Here is a 20,784-nt window from a genome sequence, read left to right as displayed (position 1 = left end):
ATGGTTTGCAAGACGAAGATCCAAATGCTCATTTGGCCAATTTTTTAGAAATTTGCAATGTTTTCAAGATTAATGGCGCCACTGACGACAGCATTCATTTATGATTATTTCCATTCTTGTTAAGGAACAAAGCAAAATAGTGGTTAAAATCTTTAACATAAGGTTCTATCACTACATGGGCTCAAATGATTGATAAATTTCTACTGAAATACTTCCCACCGGCTATGACAACCAAGTTAAGGAATAAGATCTCTTCCTTTGTTCAGATCGATTTAGAGACTTTATATGATGCATGGGAGAGATACAAAGATTTATTGAGAAGGTACCCTCACAATGGGTTACCTTTATGGTTACAAGTTCAAACCTTCTACAATGGTTTGAATCCCTCAACTAGGAAACTAATTGATGCAGTAGCCGGTGGAACACTTAACAATAAAACACTCGAAGTGGCTTATGTATTTATTGAGGAGATGACACTGAATAATTATTAGTGGCAAGTCATGGTGACATAGCCGATGAAAGCCACTAGTGTCTTTAATTTAGATGCAATCACCATGTTATCTAACCAGGTAGAAATATTAAATAAGAAAATTTATGGTTTATATCTGTCTACGCAGGTAAATTTGGTGATGAAATGTGATGGAAATGAAGGTGGAATAAGTAATCCAGAATATTTACCCTTCGTTTATAACACGGAGAATGAGCAAATAAATTATATGGGTAATAATTTTATACCTCAAAATAATCCTTATTGTAATAACTATAATACAGGTTAGAGGAACCACACAATTTTTTTATGGGGTGGTCAAGGAAACCAAAGATCACAACCCCCTCCAGGCTCTCAACAACCTTATCAGTAAGAGAAGAAGACGAACCTTGAAGAGGTGTTGGCAAAATTTATTTTGGTGTCAGAGACTCATTTTTAAAACACCGAGGCAACTTTGAAAAATTAGCAAGCATCAATTCATGGGCTTGAAAATTAGATTGGGCAGCTTGCTAAATTGGTTTCAGAAAGACAGTAAGGTAGTTTACTTAGTAACACCGAACCCAACCCAAAAAAGAATGTGAAGACAGTTATATTGAGGAATGTGAAAGTGTTGGCTGAGCATGAAAAGAAGCTACAATAGGAAATTGAAAAGGCAAATGATGCGGGGGTAAAACCCGAAGAAATTCAGACACTAGTGCTTAAAGAATATAAACCACCGATCCCATATCCAGAAAATTTGAAGAAAGACCACATGGATGAACAATTTGGTAAATTTCTTGAACTTTTTAAATAATTACATATTATCTTACCTTTTATAGAAGCTATTTCGCAGATGCTAACTTATGTCAAATTCCTGAAAGAGCTAATAACAAACAAAAGGAAGATAGATGACTCGTCGACTGTGGAGCTTAATGCAGTTTGCTCGGCCATTCTTCAGAATAAACTGCCCAACAAACTAAAAGATCCAGAGAGTTTTACTATTCCTTTCCTAATTGGTAGTTTAAATATTGATAATGCTATGGCTGATTTAGGGGCTAGTAATAATGTCATGCGTTATAAAATGTTTAAACAACTAGGTCTTGGGAAACCCAAACAAACTAGGATGAGTTTTCAACTACTGGATAGAACCATCAGATATCCTATGGCTATGTACTTATTAAAGTTGGTATGTACTTATTAAAGTTGGTATGTACTTATTAAAGTTGATAAATTCATATTCCCCGTTGACTTTGTTGTGTTAGAAATAGATGAGGAGAGTGACATACCTTTGATTCTATATCGCCACCTTTTAGAAACTGCTAGGACTATTATTGATGTTGGTACAGGTGATTTTGTACTTTGTGTAGGTTATGAAATGATTCTTCTTCAAGCACATGATTCTGTGAGAGTCTCTAGGGATCGGGAAGATTTTAAATGTTCGGTGAATGTCAGTAACCATGTGGCTCAACCTTTTTTACAGGAAATTCCTCCTGAAAGCATGATGGACCCATGTTTCAGTCAAGGTGACAGAAATAGAACAACTCATGAACCGAATGGTGCAAATCGATGAACTAGATGAATAGCGAACACATGTTAATGAGAAATTGAAAAAGCACAATGAAGAGCCAAAGCAAGCGATGAGGAGCATGTGATTGGAATGAACCAATTTAAGGTTGGGGAAAAAGTACTGCTGGACAAAATGGATGCATGAATTACCATTTGGAGCTTGAGGCAAACGGATTAAACCCATTTACGGTACTGAACGTCTTCCTATACAGTACAGTCGAGGCAACTCATTCGAAGTTCGGCACATTTAAGGTAAATAGTACTTGACTTAAACCTTATCTTGGTAAAATATTTGATAACGAGAAAGAGGAGCTACGACTCTGCGAACCACTGTGACCGTGCGAATACAAGGTAAGCCGAACTTAAACTCTAAGTAAGCGCTTCTCGGGAGGCAACCCGAGTGTTTATCTTCTGCTAATTATTTTAATTTTATTGCATGCTAATTTAAAGTTAAATAAAATAAAAAATGTTTTTGACCCACACAACTTGGATACACGGGCGTATTCTAGGCCGTGCGCACAATAGGGAAATTGACAGTGAGTCGTGCGGCTTTGCGAGGACGTGTGCATGAGGGGGCAAATGACAGAGAGTTACACGGTGTAAAAACATGGCCATCTGAGCTATACGACCTGGACACGCCAACGTGTCCTTGGCCGTGTGAATCTTGAGACTTAATTTTTCCAAATTTTGAAGGTTACACGACCTAAGATCGCCCACACGGCCTTGACACACGGGCTTGTCCAAGTCCATTTGAGTACTGGAGATAATTTTTCAATTTTAATTTCAAGTCAATGAGTTACACGGGTAAGAGGCACAGTTGTGTGTAAGACCATGTGCCCTACATGACCTCTCACACCGCTGTGGGAGAAGCAAAGGATAAAACACACGACCTGGACAGACGGGCGTGTCTGAGACCGTGTGAAGAATAGGCTTGAATTTCAAATCACACACGGGCTGAAATTTCCCCACACGGGTGTGTGACACAGCCGTGCGGCCCAACACGGGCCTTTGCATGACCGTGCCCCCTTTTCAACCTAAAAACCCTAAAATTTTCTTTCACTTTGTCTTCTTCCTCACCTCCTCCCTCGAGCCGTCGCTTGCCCAAGCTCCCCACCATAGCCCCCTATGTCGTCGCCGAACCTCTCCCTCACTAGACTGGCCACCTCATCGCACCTTTATCGCAAAAACCCTCATGCCTTCCTCCCCTTTCCCTTGCTTCTTTTCCTTTTCCCTTTATTTTTCCCCTTGTTTCTCCTTTTACTGTCGACCACCACTAACCCTCTCTTTACCCATTCCTTCCTTGTCGACCAACCCCTGTTGAACGTCTGTCCGCCCCAACCTACCACTCCTTCCTCATTTCCCTCTCTTTGCACCTAGCTCCTCCCTTTCCCCTCATTCATTCACCTAATCGAGCCATCCCCTTACCCACCATTTTCCCCTAATTCCTCCCTCAACTCCCCCACCTCCGAAACACCCCATCATTGACCCAGCATCAAGCACCAGTCCATCACTATTGTAGTTCATCCCCTATCGACCACCGTTGCGTGCACAACCTACTGCCCCTCCTTTGATTTTTCCTCATTTTCCCTATTTTATTTATTTATTTTATTCTTCTACTCAGTTTTATTTTTATTTTATTTTATTTATTCTATTAGTAATTTTATCACTATTGTTTTATTATTGTTTTGCCTGCTACCTTAGTTTTATTCTTTCTGTTATTGTTATTAATTTTATTATTCCTTTAATAGTGCATTTTTATCTGTTTATCATTATTATTATTGGTTGTTTTATTTTTCTTAGTTTTATTATCATTATCTTATTATTATTTTTTATTTTTTATTTGTTTTATTGTTTTGATTATTATTATTGTTATTTCATTATTTATACTTTTAGTTTTCTATTTAGTTTATTTTATTTATTTTTCCCTTAATTATTGTTTTATTACTTCTGAGTTCGTTTGAATCATAATACCTTAAGTACATGGTTTTTGCATGATTAGGTACTAGTACATACTATTTCTATTTAGGCTGCTTGGATTTTGATGTTCGTCATGAGAGGATTGATAGTACTGTATTTTACTGTATTTTAATTGGTGCTGCTTATTTTAGTGCTTTTTTGATATTGGACTATTTTATTTTCAGGCACTAATAAACCGTAATTTATACATATTTTTACCCCATGCTTGACATATTTATGAATGATTTTCCTTGATTTTAGTGAATTTGATGCTCTTAATCTTTTAATTTCATGTTTTATACTCAGAAGATTTTAGAATAGCAAAAAGAGCAAGAAACGGGTCAAAAACGGACAAATTAGGCTTAAAATAGTATTTCAGACGGCCTAGGCACAACCACACGGGTAAACCACACGCCCGTGTGAGGCACACAGGCAAACCACATCCCCGTGTGTCATGGTCATGTCAATATAAATCCAAGTCAGAATTGCACACGGCTTGAGTACTTGCACACGGGCATGGCACACGACCGTGTCCCTGACGAGTCCAAGTCTAGTTCTATTCGGAAAAGGGCACTTTTGAGGGTTTTGAAGCATTCTAAAGCCTATATAAACACCCTAGAAGAGGATTAGAGGGGGACATGTAGAGTTGGAAGCAGAAAATACTAAAGAATAGCCATCGGAATCACCTCGGAGGTAGGATCTACATCAAGACTAAAGATTTCCATCCAATTTCCTAGAAGTTCTTTGGGTTTCTTTATGTTTTGTTGTTTTCCAATCTTTGAGATGTTTTCCATTATTATTATAAACTAAACTCCCTAAATACCTAAGGGAGATGAAACCTAAGACGAATCTTATTACTCTTTGATTTATATGATAAATATTTGTCTTATTTTTAATTGTGAGTTTTAACCCTTACTTTAATATTCCAGGATATTAATTCAGGTTCTTGATGTGCTTATTCAGTGGAGCAAAAGTCCCTGTTTAAGAGTAGATAATTCATAATTAAGCGGAGTTGCATGCAATCCTAGAGATAGGATGACATAAATTTGCTGGATTAGAGTCAAATCTAATAAGGGAATTCATAGATCAAGTTAATGCGACAATAGGGGCTTTAATTCGAAAGAGATTTCGATTAATCAACCTAGAGTCAGTTGTTTTTAGTCTTGAAAGGGATAATAATATAAATCAGGGATTTCTACAAAATAAGTCAAGTAAATAAATCGTCTAAGTCAAAGGTAATAAGTGAAGTCTAGGTGGATTCTCTCTTGGGTATTGTCTTCTCTATTGGTTTTTCTAAATTATTTTACAACTTTCATCTCTGTCGTAATCTTAGTTAAATTAGAAAATTAGTTTAGTTTAAAAACACTCTTTAATTCTTAGGTTAGATAATAAAAAGATAGTAATTAGTACTTTTAATCCTCGTGGATACGATATTTTCGGTCTCACCATAACTATACTACTGTTCAATAGGTGCACTTGCCGTAACTCGAATTTTTAGTTAGTTTCATGACCATCAAGTTTTTGGTGCCGTTGCCGGGGACTAAGATATTAGGAACGCATAATTTTTATTACTTTAGCCAATTTTGTTTTTAGTTTTATTGCAATTTAATTTTATTTTGCTTAAATTACTAAATTTTCTTTTATTTACTTCTGGCAGGTTTTTATAGTTTATTACTAGAAGAAACCCGTCAGGACCTCTACTTTTTGATAGTGAGATCAAAAGCACAGCTCGCAAAAACCGAAGAGAAATAATGCGAGGCCTACGATACATAGAGGAAGGGCAAGAGGATGATATTCAAACCACAACCGAGGAGATGGCTGATAATCAAAATAATCCGTTACCTCCTGTGGTTGCTGCAAACCCAGTAAATCAGGATCCTGCTCCTCGTACTATGTATGATTATGTTAAACCTACATTAACAGGAACTGAATCGAGTATAGTTAGGCTTGCTGTTGCTGCAAATAATTTTGAATTACAACCTAACACAATTCAAATGATAGAACAGTTTGTTTAGTTTGATGGTTTGCAGGATGAGGATCCAAACACTCATTTAGCAAACTTTCTGGAATTCTGCGACACTTTTAAGATCAATGGCGTTTCTGATGATGCCATTCACCTTCGGTTGTTTCCATTCTCATTGAGGAACAAAGCTAAACAGTGGTTCAACTCGTTACCATGAGGGTCAATTACAACTTGGGAACAAGTGACCGAAAAATTTTTACTAAAATATTTTTCGCCAGCTAAAACGGCTAAATTAAGGAATGATGTTTCTTCTTTTGTGCAGATGGATTTAGAAACACTTTATGATGCATGGGAGAGATACAAGGACTTATTGAGAAGGTGCCCTCACCATGGTTTACCCCTTTGGCTACAAGTTCAAACTTTCCACAACGGTTTGAATCCCTCGACTAGACAAATGATTGATGCAGCTGCTGGTGGGACTATTAATAATAAGACACCTGAAGAGAATTATGAGTTTATAGAAGAGATGTCACTGAATAACTATCAGTGGCAAGTCATGAGAACGAAGCCGACGAAAGTTGCTGACATTTTCAGCCTTGATGCAGTTACTATGCTATCTAAACAGGTAGAAATTTTAAATAAAAAGATTGATGGTTTGTATGGTTCTACTTAGGTACATCCATGATGAGGTGTGATTCAAATGGAGGAGGAGTACATAACACAAAATATCAATCCTTCAACCTTGCCACTGAGGAGGAACAAGTCCATTATATGGGTAATAATAATTCTAGAACTTGAAATAACCCGTATAGTAACTCTTATAATGCAGGTTGGAGGAATCATCCTAATTTCTCTTGGGGTGGTCAAGGAAATCTAAGACCTAAGACCACAACACCCTCCAGGTTTTCAACAACCACCTTACCAACAGGAGAGGAAGCCGAACCTTGAGGAGATGCTAACAAAATTCATCGCGGTATCCAGAACACGTTTCCCAAACATTAAGATGGCTTTGAAAAATCAGCAAGCATTGATTCAAGGGCTCGAAACTCAAATAGGACAGCTTGCTAAGTTGATTTTCGAAAGACCACAAGGTAGTTTGCAGAGTAATACTGAAACTAACCCAAGGGAGTAGCTTAATGCGATTACTGTTCGAGATGAAGAGGGGTTAGTTGAACCTAAACCAGAACCGAGGCAAGGACTTGTGGTAAGTAAAGGTAAGGATAAAGTGGACCACAATGAGCAAAAATCGGTAAGTAGAGAATATAAACCTATTACAACAAGTGATGTCAACACAGGATGAGCCAGACACTATTACTTTCAGACTCAGCGGCACGACGCGTTATATGAGTGTCCTAGAGTTCAGAGCTGCATTAGGACTCTACATTGAGGAGTTCATGCATGCCGAGGGCTTCCTCACTTTATATCAACACATCTACAACTTTCCTTTTTTATGGTAGGCAGACCTTACTATAAGTATGACACCCTATGATGCGAGTCGATCGAAGGTGACTTCCCTACTTTCGACTTTACTCTATATTCATGCCATATTGGCTCACACTTTAACCAGTCGGAGGGAAAACAGCAATGTCGTCGGTACAACCGACGCTTATTTTCTATGGAGTATGGCCATGGGGCGCACCTTTGTTCTTGACTACTTCTTCGCCCTAGCTCGCCACCATCTGACAAAGTGCAGTAGGAAGGGTCTTATATGTTTAGGCCCTTATGTGACTCAACTCGCATAGCATTTTGACATCCTTGACACTTTGGAGTAGTCCTCTTCCTTCACACTTGTTGGATAGATAGTATCAGTTACATGAGGATGATCGAGTAACTGCATGGCGTGAATCCTCCTCAATACTGATTATCTTATTCTGACCCTCAGAATGAGTATGTGGACTTCATTGATGATGTCGGGTTCCACTACAAGGGTCCAATTCATCCTCTATCTCAGAGTCACTGTCCTACTACTTCTGCTGCCACCTTAGCGGACCTTTTCGAGCGATTCACTCATTTCGAGCGATATTGTTTTGAGTGGTTCGATAGTATTGATGCAACTTTGCAACAGATCTGTCAGCACGCCCATATATCTTCTTTAGCACTGGTGCCTCACGATCACGATGCCTCCGACGATGAAGACCACTAATTTTAGTTTTATTTTAGTTTTTTATTTTTTATTTTAGTTGTTTTATTTTTATTTTATTAGATTTATTTTATTTATTATCTTTTGAACTATGTTTTTTTAATTTTATGGTTGTTTCTAATCGAGTTTGTAACCTCTTAATTTTATTTATTATTTGTGTTTATTTTCTTATTATTTTGGTCGAAGCTATACACTACATTTAGATTTGCCTTGTAACGCCCTAAATTTTTTATTTTTGACTTTTTACGATTTTCAGGCTTGGAAGTGTCTGAATTTTTGGTTCGTGTTATTTTGGCTTAAATGTATGTTGGGTTAAGTAAATATGAGTTCTAAGGTGTGTTAGGGAGGTCCTAAGTTCAGGCTGTGACTTGGGCTAAATTTGGGTTTTTAATTAAATTAAGCCTAACTTGAGGTCAGTGGGCTTATAAGGAATTGTTGGTAAAAAATTAACAGAATGGGTTTGCTAGTCTAGTGGTTAAGTGATAAGGGATTACGCTCAGGGTCTGGGGTTCGATTCCCTGCAGCGGCGTTAGGATTATTTTTGCTGCAAGTTTCAGTAAGCGTTGGGCTTTTAAAATTCTGAGTTGTGGGTTTTAAGGGAAAAACCTAGGGTTATCTTTTCGCTCCTCCTTTTTGGCAAAATAGTTTTTACTTGCCGTCTTCTCTTTTCCCCAAAAATTCCTTTTGCTGTCGAGATTTCTTATTCTCCTTCTCCTCTCCATTCGTTTTTCTTTCCTTTTCGTTTGGCTTGGTGCTTTGTTAGTAGATTTCGTCGATTCGGTAAGTATCGCTATATGTAAGTTATGTATTTTCTGTTAGAGATTGTTAAAAGAGGTTTTGGTTACTGTTTAGAGGGGATTCAAGGATCTGTGGATCATTAATCGGGGTTCTAAACAGCAAGGAAACACCATTCTTCATCGAAGGTAAGTAGATCTCGAGTTTTGGGTTTTATTCAATCTTAGCTAAATCAATTTAAGTGATTGTTTTGGGCTTAACTTTGTCAATCTTAGGCTTTGGAGTGCTCGTGGTTGGATTAGTAGTGAAAATGAACTAGGTGCGTACTCCGATTGCATAGAAAACGAGTTTCAACGAAAGCCAAGAAACCAGTCTGTCGACACCACAAGGGCGTGTAGCCTGCCCATGTGGTAGGTTGCATCGCGAGACACAGGCGTTTGACAGACGAGCCAGGTCGTACGCACACCACACGGACGCAACGGACACGAGCGTGTGAGGCTGGCAAGGCCGTGTGTGAGGCACGGGCTCGACCATTTGGGCCGTGTAGACCGTACGAGTGTGTGGGTCACACGGCTGAACCACACAGGCGTGTGGGTCTTGGGCCAGGCCGTGTGATCCACACGGGCAAGACTAATTCGAGCCGTTGTGAAGAGAAGAAAGTCTGAGAGGCGATTAGCCTATTATCGGGCAGTTACGCTGCATATATCTGTTATGTACTATTTTACAGTACCACTTGGTGTGTAGGGCTGGATGGGTCGATTTTATCCCCATACTTGGTGTGTAGAACTGGGTGGGTCGATTTTATCCCCACATGGTGTGTTGGGTTGGACGAAGATAGTGTGTAGGGTTGGTGGGCATGATTTCTGTTCTCTGATATCTGATTTGATCTGCATGCAATATCTGTAAGGCTAAGGTCAGATATCTGTATTTTGTTATCTATTTTTATGCATGCTGTTTGTGGGGATGTACACACTGAGTTTGGAAAACTCACGTCTTTATTTATTTTATGTCAGATAATCCTCAGCAGTAGATGGATCGGTATGGCAGAGGGCTCGATGGTGACCACTGTTGGACATTTATGGATGAATGATTTCTGATTTCTGATTTCTGATATCTGATCTGATCTGCATGTGATATTTGTAAGGCTAAAGGCGAATATCTATATTCTGTTATTTATTTGTATGCATGCTATTTGAGGGGATGTACACACTGAGTTTGCAAAAACTTACCCCATTATTTATTTTATGTCAGGTAATCCTCAGCAGTAGATGGATCGGTGTGGCAGAGGGTTCGATGTGACCACTGCTAGACATTTAAGGATTTGTGAGTAACATTCTATTTTGTCTGCTTTATTCTAAATATTTATTTTTGGGATTAAAATGACTTGAACTTGAACTATTTTTAAGTTTATTTTGGGATTTTAAACTATTAAGCTATTGATTAATGAATTAATGGTGTTTTAGCTTCCGCGATAATGAAATGTGTTCACCTAATAATAGGATTGGAGATTTTACGACTTAAGTAACGATAATGAACTGAACGATTTTTAACTTGCTAAGATTTTCTAAAAACACTCTCATGTTACACCGTCAGATTCAGCCATAATGTCTAGGCTGGATTTAGGGTGTTACATTTAGTGGTATCAGAGCCAGGTTTGCAAAAGTCGGCTGTGGATTTGGGTTTCAAAAGTTGGGTTTAAAGAAAATGATTTGTGAAATAATTAGAAATATTTTTGACAATAAGTATGTGGTACATCGAGCCTCCAGCACTGATCCTGTAAGTTCTCTGAAACTTTGATATGTATTATCTAAAAGCATGCTTAAAATGAAACATTGTCTATTTTAATCTGAAATACTATTGATACGTGATCTTCGTGATAGGTTTTAAATATTTATAATGAATCGTTCTTGCAAATAACTATTATCACAATGAAGGCAAGTGTACCTATCGTACAGTAGTATAGCTTTAGCAAGACCGGATTATCGAACCCAAAGGAGCTATGAGTACTAGTAATTACTTTCTTTTTATTATCTAGCCTAAAAATAAAAGGGTTTTGTTTATCTAACAAATTAATTAAACTAAGAAATCACAGAAAAGAAATTTGGGGAAAATACTTTTTTGGAAAACTTGATTGATTAAGACAATACCTAAGGAAAAATCCACCTAGACTTCACTTGTTATTTGACTCTGAATCGGACGATTTATTCATTCAACTTGTTCCATAGAGATTCCTAAGTTATATTATTATCTCTCTCGAGGCTAACAACGTCTAACCCTAGATTGAATAATTGAAATCTCTTTCTAATTAACGCCCTATGGTTGCATTAACTCGATTTATGGATCCCCTTATTAGGTTTTACCCTAATCCGACAAAATATTGTCACCCTATCTTTAGGAGCGCAATCAACTCCGCTTAATTATGACAAATATACTATTAGACAGAGTCTATTTCTCCTCCGAATAAGAGCTTAACTTGAATCAATATCCTGGAATATCAAAACAAGAATTAAGAACACATAGTTAAGAACAAATCAAATATTTATCATACAATTCATATAATAATAACAAGATCCGTCTTAGGTTTCATTCCCCTTAGGTATTTAGGGGTTTTAGTTCATACTAATGAAAGAACACATCTCAAAAGAATAAGAATAACAAAACATAAGAAAACCCAAAACTATTGAGGGAATCTGAAGGGAGATCTTCAGTCTTGATGGTGATCAATCGGCTTTTCTTGAGCAATTCCTTGCTTCCTCCTGTGCGTCCCCCCTTCTCCTCTTCTAGGGTGTATTTATAGGCTTCGGAATGCCTAAGAGCCCTCAAAAGTGGCCTTTTCTGAATAGGACTTTACTTAGGGACACGCCCGTGTGCGATTACTTCAGGCCGTAGTTAAGCCTGTTAAATAGGCACGGGTGTGTAGTCTACCCGTGTGAGTCGTGCTTTGATTCTGCCAAATTGAAACGGCCGTGTGGCCTGCCCGTGTGAGGAAGTCCAGGCCATTTTGATTTCGTATGTTGGCCCATTTTCTCTGTTTTTGGCCCGTCTCTCGTTCCTTTCACTCTCCCATGCTCACCTAAGGAAAAATCTAAGGAAAAATCATCCATAAAATGTGTTAAGCATGGGGGTAAAGAATGTATAAATTACGGTTTATCAAATACCCCTACACTTAAGCATTTGCTTGTTCTCAAGCAAAACCCTCAACTCACAATCAAAATAAATTCTTCTTAACTTTATAATTCTTATCAATAATATCTCAAACTAATCCATAAGTAATCAAACATTGAAAATTTGACTAAAAGAACATCAAAGTTTCAGACATTCCAAGTTGAGCATTTTATCATGAAAACATTGGTGTCTCCCCTCATCTAAGTAATTACCTTTGATTCAAAATATCACAGAGTTTCACATCCTCACTAAAGATTCACTCAAATCAATCGAGGTGTTTAAGGACAATAAATGAAGCACTCAATAGTCAATAATGAAAAGTCATTACCATAGGCTTGCATGAAAATCAAATCTCCACCACTATAATTTGAGATGAAACATTAATCAAAAGGTCTTTAGAGGGTTGTTACGTGGCTCTGGTTAGAGGGTGTGGTCACAAGCTGAAAGAAAGGGTTAGAATCGAGATTGAATTGAAAAATTGTCTAACTAAAAAAATGACTAGTCATCAATTGCGTACAACAGAGCTTTTTCTCAGAAAATGAAATTTAACTTCTTTAGCTCATAAGATCACTACTACTACTATGTATACATGTATATATATTTAAGAACAAATCAAATTACAAAATAGAATAAAACATAGTTAAGCAACTATTCCAAATCAAATCTCGACAAAAATAGGGATAAAATTAATTTAAGAGATTTCAAAAATAATGAGTTATGGGTTAATATTGAGGGTAAATCAATGAATGAGTTGTTAGGCTCAAGGGGGTTCATTAAAGATTAATTATGAAGGTAGGCTTTTATGGAGTGAGTGGGTTAAACCTAAGTGCCTTTATCATTTTGACATATCATATCAAATGGTGTGGTCTTGACTTGCATAATCAAGCAAGTTCTGGAATAACAATTCAATACTGACGCACTCATAATGAAAGTGAGCATGAAAGAAATAATAGATGCTCTAAAGGCTCAAGATCTCACAAAATTATAGCTTTTTGATGTTTAAACTTGTGAATTCCAACTCAAAATAATACCTAAACTTGGGGAAACAGCCTAAAAGTTTTTAATTCTTCAAAAATCAACTTATCGTGCTTGATTCTCTAATGTCTTAAAGTTTAAACCTTCAATGTATAAATGCCTATGTTTTAATTCAAGACATATCAATAAAAATCATAAATTAATCAAAATTCATTCCAATAGTGATATGAGTATTTCACGTAAGAATAAGACAATATTCAGGGGTTTCAAATGGTGATATAAAAGACCCCCCACACTTGAGATGTACATTGCCCTCAATGTACAACGATAGATATTTGAAAAGGACAGATATATAATCATAAGATAGTGAGAGAAGTGAAACTTCCTGAGTGATGAATGAATTCCTCGAACTGGAGTTTTGGAGAGTAATTGGCGTTAGAGTGGAGGATACTTCGGTGGTGCTAGAGGTTTATTAGTCCATAAGTCTTGCGCCAAAAGAATATTATATCTGGTGGTAGCTATGGTCGTGGTCGAGCAGGACATGGCAGTCGTGGAGAACCTTTCCCGGTGGAGTTTTTAGTTCCTCTATGATGATGAGCTTAGGAACTCTTTATAATTGTGATAGAATCAGGAACTTTTTAGGGAATATATAAGGAAGAATAATTACTTGATATGAAATAGCCGAAATTCAAAATTGTTAAATAAAAATTATAAAACCTAATAAAGATAAGCTTAAAGAAAAATAAAAAGTAGTCTTAAAGTAGAATAAAAGTAAAAACATAAAATAATAAATAAAAGTTTTTAAACATCTTCATCGCTAGATGGTTCGCGAGGTGAGGGTGGCGATGAGATGTAGAAGTGCTGACAAATCTGGTGTAGTGTAGCATCAATGTGATCAAAGTGCTGAAAACACTGCTGCTCGAATCGAGTTAAGCGCTCAAAGATGTTAGCGTATGAAGCCACCACATGAACTAGACGAGAAGGAGGTGGTGGCTGAGCTGGTGGGTCCTCATGACGTGGAGGGATATCATCAGTAATGTCCTTGGGTTCTCCCTCCTCGGTTGATTGGGCGAGGAGATACTGAGGAGGGTGGGTTCCTTGGCGCTTCTCGATGATCCTCATACTAAGCATGCTTGAGATGCCTTGTGGGGAGATCTAGCCAATAAAAGTAAGGGAGGATGATTGGACTTCTGTGTTGAGGAGCTCGAAGTGCAGTGCCAGTCGAGTCACGTAGGGGCCAATAGAGATGACCCCCTCTGATGCCGCTCTGTCTGGTGGCGAATGGCGAGGGCAATAAAGTAGGTGAGGTCGAGTACATGTTCGTTCGCCATGCTCTATAGAAAGTAGGCATCGTGAGTGTTGACTATGCCGGTGCTCTCTCGACGTCCTGTCAAAGTATGTGCCAAGATGGCGTGTAGGTACCTCAAGGAGGGAGAGAGAGCTGATGCCTTGGAGCAACTCGGGTCGTTGGTGGCTAAACCGGGGACTAAAGCATTCTAGCACTTCGAGAGAGAGTAGTGGATGTGGCGACGGAGAGTGTCGAGGTCGTTCTCATCCATGAACTCCTCTGTGTACAGGCCCAAAGCTATACTAAACTCGGGCACACTCAACTGGCGGACTAAACCGCCGAGGCGGAACTGGACTGTTCCAGGATCATCAAAGTTGGTCATGACGTTTTAAACATGAAATGTCGAGCAAATTTCAAGTGTGAGCTCAAGGTACGTCAGCTCGATGATCGTAAAGAAGAGGTCCCATGGATCAGTTGTCAGGAGTGCTCATACATCGTCAGCCAACAGGACTTGTTCAAGCGCTGTCCAGTCAATACAGTGGCCCACACCTAAAGGTCGGGCCCGTAAGATTTGGAATAGTTCCTCCTGATTGCTAGATGGAAATTAGAGGTATGGGTGGTGAATTTCCGCGGTAGGGCCCGAAGAATACGCCCCTTTCCGCTTTTTTGAAGTGGGGACAGTAGTTTTCTTACCACGTGAGCTTGACATGGTATGCCTGCAAGAAGAACAAAGAATATAACATAACTAACTAACTAAAGAAGTAGTCATGAATATAGTTAAACTAACCAGTCCAACCAATAATACTCAGCAGTTTAATCTAAATGATAGAAGTTTATATAGCAATTGACATAATAAAAGCATGATTATTTTCAACATGAAATGACTGAACTAGACTCTATGGGAACACACAAAAAGAATGAATGTATCAGAAAGCATTGACTAAAATGACAAAGAATAAACGTATAAGCATGACTACAGTGAGAACTATGAATATAAATAAAAAATCTGCCAAATAAAACCATAAGAATCATAAAATTACTAAAAGAGTAAACAAATGCTAAAAAGATGGGAATGGGTGTCGAAAATAGAGCTGGAGGATGTGCACGGGCATGGCAAGGAGGCCGTGTGGACTTGCAGTATCTAGGGTTAGGGATTTTGGGTGAAGAAGATGATGAATAGTGAAGGGTATTTATAGATTTTGGGACACACGGCCAGGGGACACTCCCTAATTTTTACCCGTGTGATTCGCAAATTTTGAATTTGGGCGCATCTGACATTTTGCCCATGCCCGTGTTCCTTGGGCGTATGGGTGCACACGGCCGTGTTGCACGGCCATGTTTGTCTTCGTTCGCTTCTCCCACGCCCGTGTATGTAGGCCCACGCCCGTGTTGTTTTGGCAGGTTCGCTCACGGTCCTAACGTACGGTCGTGGCAACTTATTATATCCCGTGTTGGGGAAAAATTTGCTCTGTTTTCACATGGCCTAAGGCACGCTCGTGTGCTTGGCCGTGTGTATTTTGGAAAGCCTGCGTTCCATGAGTCGGTTAGTATGTTAGATGTTAAACTAAAATTTAAAGAAATTAATATTGTTAGTGCTCGGGTTGCCTCCCGAGAAGCACTTATTTATAGTCTAAGCTTGACTTACCTCTCAAGTGTGTGATCATGGTGGTTCGAGGAGTTTATACTCCTCATTCCTTCTATGAATCCCATCAAAATAAGGTTTTAGGCGGGTATTGTTTACCTTAAAACTGCCAAATTTGGGATGACTTACCTTGACTATACCAAATGGGAAAATGCTAAGTACCATAAGAGGAATTGCTTCATTCGGTTTGGCAGTGTCAATGTGAGGATCTGCGGCATCTAATGAAACTTTATCTCCAACTTTAAGTTGATTTGGTGAGGCATTAAGCTCGTTCTGGCGTAGTTTTGGTTTATCATGTTTTCTCAGTTTAAATGTCAGCCATTCATCTAACTCCTCGATTCGTAACCTTCATTCTTCATAGGTAGATTCTTTGTTGTGGATTGAACATTGCTCATGTGTGTCCTTCGAACTTATTTCCTGCAAAATAGGTTGCACTGTATGATCAGTCTTAGTAGAAAAATTTGCACAATCACCTTCAATTTTTGATGTGTTGTTCGGGTTGAGACCTTGAAGGTTGATTGTTTCGTCTCCTACACGAAGTGTGAGTTCACATATGCTAACGTCAATAATTTTTCTAGCAGTTGCTAAAAAGGGCCTTCCCAAAATTAAAGGAACAGTACTATCCTCTTCTATGTCTAAAACAACAAAATCAACTGGGAATATAAATTTTTCAATTTTAACGAGTACGTCTTCAATGATACCCCTAGGAAATCTGACAGTTTTATCTGCTAATTGAATGCTCATCCTAGTTTGTTTGGGTTTCCCTAGACCTAGTTGCTTAAACAATTTGTAAGGTATAACATTGATACTAGTCCCTAGATCAGCCAACGCATTATTAACATCTAAACTACCAATTAAACAAGGAATCGTAAAACTCCCTGGATCTTTTACTTTGTTGGGTAGCTTATTCTGAAGAATGGCTGAGCAAACCGCGTTTAGCTCTACATGCGACCTTTCATCTAACTTTCGTTTATTTGCTAGAAGCTCCTTTAAAAATTTGACTGCGTTTGGCATCTGCGAAAGTGCTTCAATAAACGGTAAGTTAATATGTAGTTTCTTTAAAAGTTTAAGGAATTTACCAAATTGTTCATCTAAGCGGTCTTTCCTTGTCGCATTGGGGTATGGCACGCAAGGTTTACATTCTGGACTTAAAGATTTTTGTTCGTGTTGGCCCACCTCATTCTTACCTTTACTTACCACCGGTTCTGGCCTTGGTTTTGCCACTAACCCTTCCTCATCATGAATGAAAATTGCGTTGAGTTGCTCCCTTGGGTTAGATTCAACGTTGCTAGGTAGGTTACCTTGTGGTCGTTCGAGAATCAACTTAGCAAGCTGTCCAATTTAAGTTTCGAGCCCCTGGATTGATGCTTGTTGATTTTTAAGTGCCGTCTCGGTATTTTGAAAACAAGTCTCTGACACCAAGATGAATTTGGTTTGCATCTCCTCAAGGTTCAGCTTTTTCTCTTGCTGGTATGGTGGTTGCTGAAAGCCTGGAGGGGGTGGTGATTTCTGATTTCCTTGGCTTCCCCATGAAAAATTTGGGTGATTCCTCCAACCTAAATTGTAAGTATTGCTATAAGGATTGTTTTGAGATCCAGGATTATTACCCATGTAATTTAACTGCTCGTTCTCCATGTTGTGGCCATAAAATGGGTATTCTCCATGTTCGTTCCCCATGAAAGCCTGGAGGGGATCGTTGTAGTATAGTGGTGAGTATTCCCGCCTGTCACGCAGGTGACCCGGGTTCAACCCCCGGCAACGGTGCCAAAATCTTGATACGTGATATTCGCGACAGGTTTTACATATTTATAATGAATCGTTCTTGAAACTAACTATTATCACAATAAAGGCAAGTGTACCTATCGAACAGTAGTGTAGCTTTAGCAAGACCGGGTTATCGAACCTAAAGGAACTAAAAGTACTAATCTCAACTTTCTTTTTATTATCTACCCTAAAATACATAAAAGGGTTTTGTTTATCTACTAATTAATTAAACTAAGAAATCACAGAAAATGAATTTGGGGAAAATAATTTTTGGAAAATTTGATTGATTAAGACAATACCTAAGGAAAAATCCACCTAGACTTCACTTGTTATTTGACTCTAAATCGGATGATTTATTCATTCAATCTTGTTCCATAGAGATCTCTAAGTTATATTTTTTCTCTCTCGAGACTAACAATGTCTAACCCTAGATTGAATAATTGAAATATTTTTCTAATTAACGCCATAGGGTTGTATTAACTCGATCTATGGATCCCCTTATTAGGTTTCACCCTAATCCGGCAATATCTTGTCACCCTATCTCTAGGCGTGCAACCAACTCCACTTAATTATGATAAATTTACTCTTAGACAGGGTTTATTCCTCCTCTGAATAAGAGCTTAACTTGAATCAATATCCTGGAATATCAAAATAAGAATTAAGAACACATAATTAAGAACAAGTCAAATATTTATCATACAATTTAGATAATAATAACAATATCCATCTTAGGTTTCATTCCCCTTAGGTATTTAGAGGTTTTAGTTCATACTAATGAAAGAACACATCTCAAAAGAATAAGAATAACAAAACATAAGAAAACCCAAAACTATTGAGGGAATCTGAAGGGAGATCTTCAGTCTTGATGGTGAATTGATCGCTGTGATTCGTGACAAGTAATAAATATTTATAATGAAGATCAAACCTAGACTAACTATTATTAAGATAAAAAGGCAAGCGCACCTATTGAACAATAGTATAGTAATGGCAAGACCGGAATATCATACCTAAGGGAACCAAAAGTACTAGTAATAACTATCTTTTTGTTATCCAACCTAGAAATAAAAGGGTTTGTTTAGTAAACTAATTATTTAAACTAATTAACCAATTTAATTAAAGTGAAGAGAGAATTTGGAAAAAGACTTGAAGAGAAGAAATTAATAAAGACGACACCCAAGGAGAAATACACCTAGATTTCACTTGTTATCTGACTCTGAACTGGACGATTTATTCACTTGACTTGATCCGTGAGACTCCCTAACCTATGTTATTATCCCTATTCAAGACTAATAACATCTAACCCCTAGATTGAATAATCGATTTCTCTAATTAACACTCTAGGGTTGCATTAACTCGATCTATGGACTTCCATATTAGGTTTCACCCTAATCCAGAAAAATCTCGTAACCCTATTTCTAGGTGCCCAATCAACTCCGCTTAATTATGTCGAATATACTCTTATACAGGGTCTATTACTCCTCTGCATAAGCACATTAAATCATGAATTAATACCCGAAATATTAACTCAAGCATTAAGAACACATAATTAAGAACAAATCAAGTATTTATCATAGAGTTCAGATAATAATAACAAGATATATCATAGGTTTTATCCCCCTTAGGTATCTAAGGCATTTAGCTCATAATAAAATAAGAGTACATCTCAAAATTATGAAAATAACAAAACATAAAGAAAATTCTAAAACCCCAGAAGGAATTCTGAGAGAGATCTTCAATCTTGGAGTAGTTCCGGCTTTTGAGATGGATTGTCTGGCTTCTTTCAAGTAATTCCTAGCGTATGGTTCTGTATTCCAGAAAAGTTCTGGCAAGAGGGGCCATTTTTTAGGTCATATTTAGGGTGTTTATATAGGCTTTGGGTTGGCTTTCTTCCTCTTTAAGTATCTTTTGTCATGTAAAATACAACTATTTGAAAAAGGGACACGCCCGTGTGCCACAGCCATGTGACGTGATTCTATTCGTTAAATTGCACACGGTCGTGGTGGCTCAATGGCCAGGCTGTGTGAATCGTGAAAACCTTGGTCGACACCCCCGAAGGCCACGGGCGTGTGAAATACCCGTGTGGCAAGGCTTAGGCCGTGTGGTCTTCTCGATTTGGTCTGTTTTGTCCCTTTTTAGCTCGTTTTTGGCTCCTTTTAACTCTTGGTGCTCTCTTGAGTACAAAACATGAAATAACCTGATTAAGAGCACCAAAATCCACAGATCTAGTAATAAACCTCCATAAATATGCTAAGTATTTGGGGTATAGATATGTATAATTTGGCGTTTATCAAATACCCCCACACTTATACATTTGCTTGTCCTAAAGCAAAATTCTCATTTACTGTTAGAATTCATTCCTCTCAATCACATAATCATTACTGATAATGTTACAAGTTATTCCACAGAAAATCATATAGTGAGAATTCAACTATAGCGGCATTAAAAGTCTCAAACAATCTAAATCGAATATTTTGATAATAAAATTATAGGTAAGATCCTTCCTTTAAGTAATTAACTTTAGTCCTAAATACACAAGAGATGACATCCTCACTAAAGATTCACTCAAATTGCTCAAAGTGTTTAAGGGTCAAGATTAAACACTCGATTATCTAACATGAAAAGTTATTACCATAGGCTTGCATGAAAATCAAATCTCCACCACTTGTAAATGATACGATACACTAATCAAAAGGTCTTTGTATGGTTGTAATGGGGTTTAGGTTACAGGTATGGATATAGGTCGAAGAACAGGGGTTAGAATCGAGATAATTTCAATATGTTACCCCACTATCAAAAACTTAATTACTGAATCACAATCAAATAGCTATAGCTATTTTATATGAGTTCATGACAACTTTAGCTTGTTGAGAATTACACATTTTTTTTAAGAACAAATCAAATTAATAAAATACAGAAATTATACTTCATGATTCAGTAACGAAAAAAGGTGAACATAGTGAGGTAACAATATTAAATTCAATCTCGATAAAAAGGGTCAAATTAAGTAAGAGGATTTCAACAATAATGGGTTAATGGGTTAATGATGAGGGTTAATCAAAGAAAAAGGTTAATAGGCTCAAAGGGGATTCACTAAGGGTTTAATTATGTGGGAAGGCTTTTTATG

At 37.7% G+C, this 20,784-nt stretch overlaps 2 non-coding genes across 2 annotated transcripts; both read right to left on the bottom strand.

Moving 5' to 3' along the window:
- Positions 1 to 233: 233 nt before the first annotated feature.
- On the bottom strand, positions 234 to 340 carry LOC121213224 (small nucleolar RNA R71). Its single transcript, XR_005908601.1, has one exon. It is a non-coding gene; the product is annotated as a small nucleolar RNA R71 (small nucleolar RNA).
- Positions 341 to 6,240: 5,900 nt separating this feature from the next.
- On the bottom strand, positions 6,241 to 6,347 carry LOC121213489 (small nucleolar RNA R71). Its single transcript, XR_005908870.1, has one exon. It is a non-coding gene; the product is annotated as a small nucleolar RNA R71 (small nucleolar RNA).
- Between the last annotated feature and the right edge of the window lie 14,437 nt (positions 6,348 to 20,784).

This window comes from Gossypium hirsutum, chromosome A13 (assembly GCF_007990345.1).
Source record: "Gossypium hirsutum isolate 1008001.06 chromosome A13, Gossypium_hirsutum_v2.1, whole genome shotgun sequence".
Taxonomy (NCBI): domain Eukaryota; kingdom Viridiplantae; phylum Streptophyta; class Magnoliopsida; order Malvales; family Malvaceae; genus Gossypium; species Gossypium hirsutum.
This window is presented reverse-complemented; position numbering and strand designations above follow the sequence as displayed.